This window comes from Lissotriton vulgaris, chromosome 8 (assembly GCF_964263255.1).
Source record: "Lissotriton vulgaris chromosome 8, aLisVul1.2, whole genome shotgun sequence".
Lineage (NCBI taxonomy): Eukaryota > Metazoa > Chordata > Amphibia > Caudata > Salamandridae > Lissotriton > Lissotriton vulgaris.
The window spans coordinates 27,947,651-27,953,650 of record NC_141696.1 but is presented as its reverse complement, the minus strand read 5'-3'; positions in this window follow the sequence as shown (position 1 = coordinate 27,953,650).

Sequence of the window (6,000 nt, the reverse complement as noted above, 5' to 3'; positions counted from 1 at the left end):
TACATTGCCTCCAGCCAGGAAGTTTGCTGAATATTTTGTATTTCACTGTTTATTTCTGTTGTTTACCTTGCCGTCTGGGTCGCCGTAGGGTCGTGGCTTTGTGCCTAGTTGAATCTGCGGGGGCCAGACACAAGGTCGGTCTTTCTGTTAGTTTTGGGAACTCCCAGGACTGATGGAGGCATTTTCAACTACGTACATATCATCAGTGGTCGCGAGCGGTTGTAGAAGATGGAGCTTCCTGGGCTGCACCGAGAGAATGTATTTTATTTTCGCAGAAACAGATTATACAAAATTCTTCATAACAAATGTTTTCTGATGCAATGTGCAATTATGTTTTTGATTATTTTAATAACGTTGGTGGGTGGAATTGCCTTTGGTATACATTTAATTTTTGCACCGATCACAACTACAGTACCTCCCCCTGTTCTTGTTTCTCCTACTATTGATTCTCCCCATTCCTTTCATTCGTTTCCTGAACATGAGCAAGCTTGACGCTCAGAGTTCATAAATAACACTTCCGTACAGCTCTTGCACCAACACCAACTGGTAGTTAACACAACAGACTGCTGGGTGTGCGGTTTGATACCACACACTATGGATAAAGGCATCCCCTACCTGGTCTTGCCTTTTAGCTATAATGGATCATGTCTGGCCTTCCAGACTGTATTTGTCTATGCCCTTGAGACCTATCCCCCGCGTCCTCCACGTTCCACCAAGTATAGCTCCGTTAATAAAGCTTTGCTAAAAGGAATAACTGACATGATTAAAGATGTCAATAACTCCCCGTTCATACCTAAGGATGAGCTACGAGTTTATTTGAGTTGGAATGCTACGGAGTATAGCATTAGTTTGGGTGAAAGCAAGCGTAAGAGCTCCACTCCAGTTTGGGTCGTACCTCACCGAGGTCAATTCTGCTTGCAAGGTAATGGGAGAAATCCAAGAGCTCGGCTAGGGAAGAGTGATTGTGTTGAAACTTACGTGTATCCATCAAACTCTTCCCCTGCCTTCCCAACTGCTAAGGGTACCTACTTCTTCTGTCGGGATAGGGCATATACATGGTTGCCTGCTGACTTTTCAGGGGTGTACACCTGTTACAACGCATTTTTTACAACGCACTACTGTTACAACGCATCCATTACAACGCAGATACTGTTACAACTCATGTTTTTACAACGCATTTTTTTACAACGCAGGTACCTTTACAACGCATACCATTACAACTTAAGTATTGGTAAGTATATAGTTATATTTTAATTGTTATATGTTTGGGGTAAAGGGGTATTTTTAGGGTTCAGGGTTAGTTTTGGGTTTTTGGGTAAAGGGGTATTTTTAGGGTTCAGGGTCAGTTTTCAGTTTTTGGGTAAAGGGGTATTTTTAGGGTTTAGGGTCAGTTTTCAATTTTTGGGTAAAGGGGTATTTTTAGGGTTCAGGGTCAGTTTTCAGTTTTTGGGTAAAGGGGTATTTTTAGGGTTTAGGGTCAGTTTTCAGTTTTTGGGTAAAGGGGTATTTTTAGGGTTCAGGGTCAGTTTTCAGTTTTTGGGTAAAGGGGTATTTTTAGGGTTTAGGGTCAGTTTTCAGTTTTTGGGTAAAGGGGTATTTTTAGGGTTCAGGGTCAGTTTTCAGTTTTTGGGTAAAGGGGTATTTTTAGGGTTCAGGGTCAGTTTTCAGTTTTTGGGTAAAGGGGTATTTTTAGGGTTCAGGGTCAGTTTTCAGTTTTTGGGTAAAGGGGTATTTTTAGGGTTTAGGGTCAGTTTTCAGTTTTTGGGTAAAGGGGTATTTTTAGGGTTCAGGGTCAGTTTTCAGTTTTTGGGTAAAGGGGTATTTTTAGGGTTTAGGGTCAGTTTTCAGTTTTTGGGTAAAGGGGTATTTTTAGGGTTCAGGGTCAGTTTTCAGTTTTTGGGTAAAGGGGTATTTTTAGGGTTCAGGGTCAGTTTTCAGTTTTTGGGGTACAGGGTAAATTTTAATTGTAAATATATTACATTAAATTCCATTACATTATTTTAGGGGTTGTGGGTCAGTTTTAATTTTTTGGGGTACAGGGGTACAGGGTAAAAATAAAGTAAAATTAATTTAAATTAAATTAATTATTTGGAATTAAATTAAATTAAATCAGTTTAATTTATTATAGGTGTTGAGGGTCAGTTTTGAGTTTCTGGGGTGCAGGGGTACAGGGTAAAAATAAAGTAATATTATTTTATAATTAAATTAATTAATTGAAATTAAATTAAATAAAATTACATTAAATCATATTTTTTACAATTAATTTACCATTATAATATTAATATAACTATATACTTACCAATACTTACGTTGTAATGGTCTGCGTTGTAAATGTACCTGCGTTGTAAAAAAATGCGTTGTAAATACATGCGTTGTTACAGTATCCGCGTTGTAAATACCGCGTTGTTACGGTATGCGTTGTAAAAGTCCGCGTTGTAACATCATATATCTCTTTTCAGGTTCATGCTATATTTGCTCGACTGTTGCCTCTGACATACACAGCTGCCTCAAATTATCACAAAACCAGAGTAGTAAGAGGTGTTTTCAGCAAGGAAGACACCGCTGGTCAGGAAGCCGGAGACTTCTTCAAAGGCTTCCTTCCGTTTTGGGGGCCTATGGCCAATAGTAGAAATCTACGTCAGCTAACACGGGTAGTTGAATCTACTATTACAGAAACTGCTGGTGCCCTTAGTAACTTAACAGCTGAGCTCCAGGCGGATCGTCTCATGACATTACAGAACCGTATGGTTCTTGATGTAATACTTGCAGATTGAGGTGGGGTATGCAGAATGATCCAATCGAGCTGCTGTGTTTATATCCCCAATAATGCTCCGACAGTGTACGAAGCGATCTCTAAGCTACACAAGATTTCCGACTCTATTCATGTAGACAAGGGAAATTGGTCGCTTATGGAATTTATTTATTTATTTATATTCTTGTATAGCGCAAGAATCGACCCCTTCCGAGGTATCTCCGCGCTTTGCTCGCAGGATGGAATAGCAGGTGTTACCAGATGTTGTGGTTGTCGACTAATGGTAGATTGTTTATTCTTCCTGGAATAGGACGGTTTTTAGTTTCTTCCTGAAGGAGGAATGATTGGAGGTTTGTCTTATGCCGATGGGTAGGTTATTCCAAAGTTTAGGCCCTACCAGAGAAAAGGCTCTGCCACCTTGTCTGTTTTTTTTTTACCAGTGGAGTTTTTATTAGCAGTTGGTTGCTTGACCGTAAGGCTCTGTCAGGTTTATAGAGGGGTAGCTTTTGGGTCAGATAGTTGGGGCCTTTCCCGAACAGGCATTTGTGGACAATGCAACAGATCTTGAACTTGATGCGTTGTCGTATTGGCAACCAATGCAGTTCTCGCAGCAGGGGCTTGGAGGGGGTTCTGGGAATGGCTTGGGACTCTATTATCAGCGTGGGGATGGAAGGTTCTGATGGTTATTGGCATTGTCTTAGTATTCCTATTCTCGTGCTGTCTTATTATCCAGTGTGGTCCCGCCTTGTGTAGCCTCTGTGCTGCAACCTGCCTAAGGAAACCGCCTGTGTTGGGAGACAAGGTACGAGAAAGAATAATGCTACAACAACATATCACTGACCTGATGAACATCGAGATAGACTCTGACATAGAGTGAGTAATTGCCTATATAAGGGCAAAAGGAGGGTCTGAGGTTCCATGACGATTCGAACCCGTGTTTTCGACATCGTCATAAACCCATAATTTCGGTACCAGTGAACCGTAAATGATCCATATAGTATATCCTGGTGTTTTCGCTATGCTACGAGCAAGAGCACTCTTGTTATGAGCACATTTCCGGTACACCGATGGCATCCATTTTAGATTATGGCATCCATCTTGTATTCTTGCCCTCACATAGTCAATGGACAAACAGTGACTTCTGATCTATTCATTTCGCTAAAGGACACGTAGGCTTTAGCCGGCGATTCACCTTGCTAAATGCCACGTACACCTTAAGGGTCAGAAACGCCTGGGCCGCATGACTCGACAGAAACTGCCTCCTCTGCCTGAGGCCAGTCCTGCTATACTGGTTCTCGTGCTCGCTGGCCTGATCATGATTAGGTGGCCGAAGTTGGTAGCCTTACCCGTTTACGACCCCCAAACATCTCTTATCCTGTTTTTCTATCTTCTACACCTGGCTCTGCTCCTTTCCTTCTGGGCCTTTATTAGGGGGAGGTAACGAAATTTACGATGAGGCGGTCCGGCTCCTGAATGAAAAGATGACATGGGATTGTGATTGAACAAGTGGGAACCCCTCATTCGTAATGTTTAGCATCAGATATTCGTTGACAATTCCTGTATGACGCCAAATATTTATTGTTTAGGATACAAAGTTTTAGAAATGTATTAGCATGTGAAGAATCTTGCCCACAGCTAAAAAACGTGTATTTAAGGAGCGACCCACTTAGTGCAAATCGAACAGGCTCCTAGAATCTGCCCGTGTGTAGCTTCTGTGACTTCTGTATCCCTGCAGTAATAAACCTTTGGTCTCTGACGCCACCATCGAGAAGCCCGTGTTTCTGTTTATTTGTGCACCGAGACAGGTAGAACTCAGGGGTCTTCGGGTGTTATCCCTGACACCTCTGGACCGTAATAAAGTCACGAACTCCATTGGCGCCCAACGTGGGGCGACGTCATTCGGTACCGGTCCAAAAGCCTGAAGAGTTCGAGAAGCTTCGTGTGAAGATTCCAGAGGGAGGCGCCCCACTTTATCGATCCCGGCATATCGCAAAAGTGGCCCGACGTTCTCTTCCACGAGGGTTCCCGTTCAGACGGCTGCAGTGGTCCGCTGCCTTGACTGTCGCCCTGTCTTGGACCCGAGGTGCAGACCTTAGTACGGCAAGACGTAGACGGGTTTCTCCTTGGTGACGTCTTCAGTGCCTCAGTTAAGTATTAAGTGGTTGCTAGTTGTTCTTGGTTATTTCGTAAGGATTTATCCTTCTAGTTCTTTGGTTTGACTTGGTTTTGTAGATTATCATTGGTTGTTCTCCTCAAGATAATCTTTGGTTTAGTTTGGGTATCGATACATTTGTTCATTTGGTAGGCCTAAGTTCTAGTTCGAGTGCACATCTTTGTTTGTGTTTGTTCTGTGTTCCGGTTTGTAAAATGGTAAGTCGGAAAAATTGTATGTTTTCATGTTTCGGTTGCAACAGGGATTCCCGGTTGGAGGATTCATGTCTGGTTCCTCCGATTGGAACTCCCATTTACGAACTGTACTGCAAGCATGGTGTGGGTCCTATATCTTATAATGAGGTGTGGGTTCGTTACACGAAAGAGGATGGTGTCCTTAGTTGGCCACTACATGGTAGTTTTGAACCTGAAATTCTTGACAATTTGGAAGCGAAACTGTTTAAGAAGAAAGCCCGGCCGGCAATGTTTGATTCTTTTCGTTTTTGGCGGAAAGAATCCAAACAAAGAGAAATTAAAAAGTTGAAGAGAGAGCAAAAAGAGCAAGAGTTGACCTTAGAACAGTCTGCTAAGCAGCTGCAACTCAATGAAACTGAGAAAGCAATAAAGATAGCTGATAGAGAACGTAGTTTAGCGATAGACAAGTGCTACCCTGCCTTGCCCTCGAGTGTTGCTAAGTCAGTAGAGGACCCTGAAAAGGATCCCCTGTTGTCTTACTTGTTGAGATCACCTCCACCGTATGCACAGGGTGCTACAGCTCCACGTTTACCAAATGTTGTGTTACCGGCTGCTGGACAGCCTGGGATGCCTGCTCCTGCTCCTTTGAATCTAGCTCCTGCACTTCCCGTGGTTAACAATATTCCTCCGGCACCCCCTCTTCCAGGGTTGACCGTTCCTCTGCCTATGCCTGCTTCGCTTCTACCTGTTGTTTCACAAATTACTCTGCCTGCTACCCCTACTCTTGCTGCTTCATCTGTTCCGACTACTACTTTACTCAAAACTTCTGCAAGCTATATGACTCCGCTTTCTGTTCGTCGGAGAATCACTGAATCTGTCTCTAATATTCTATCTCCTTTTTA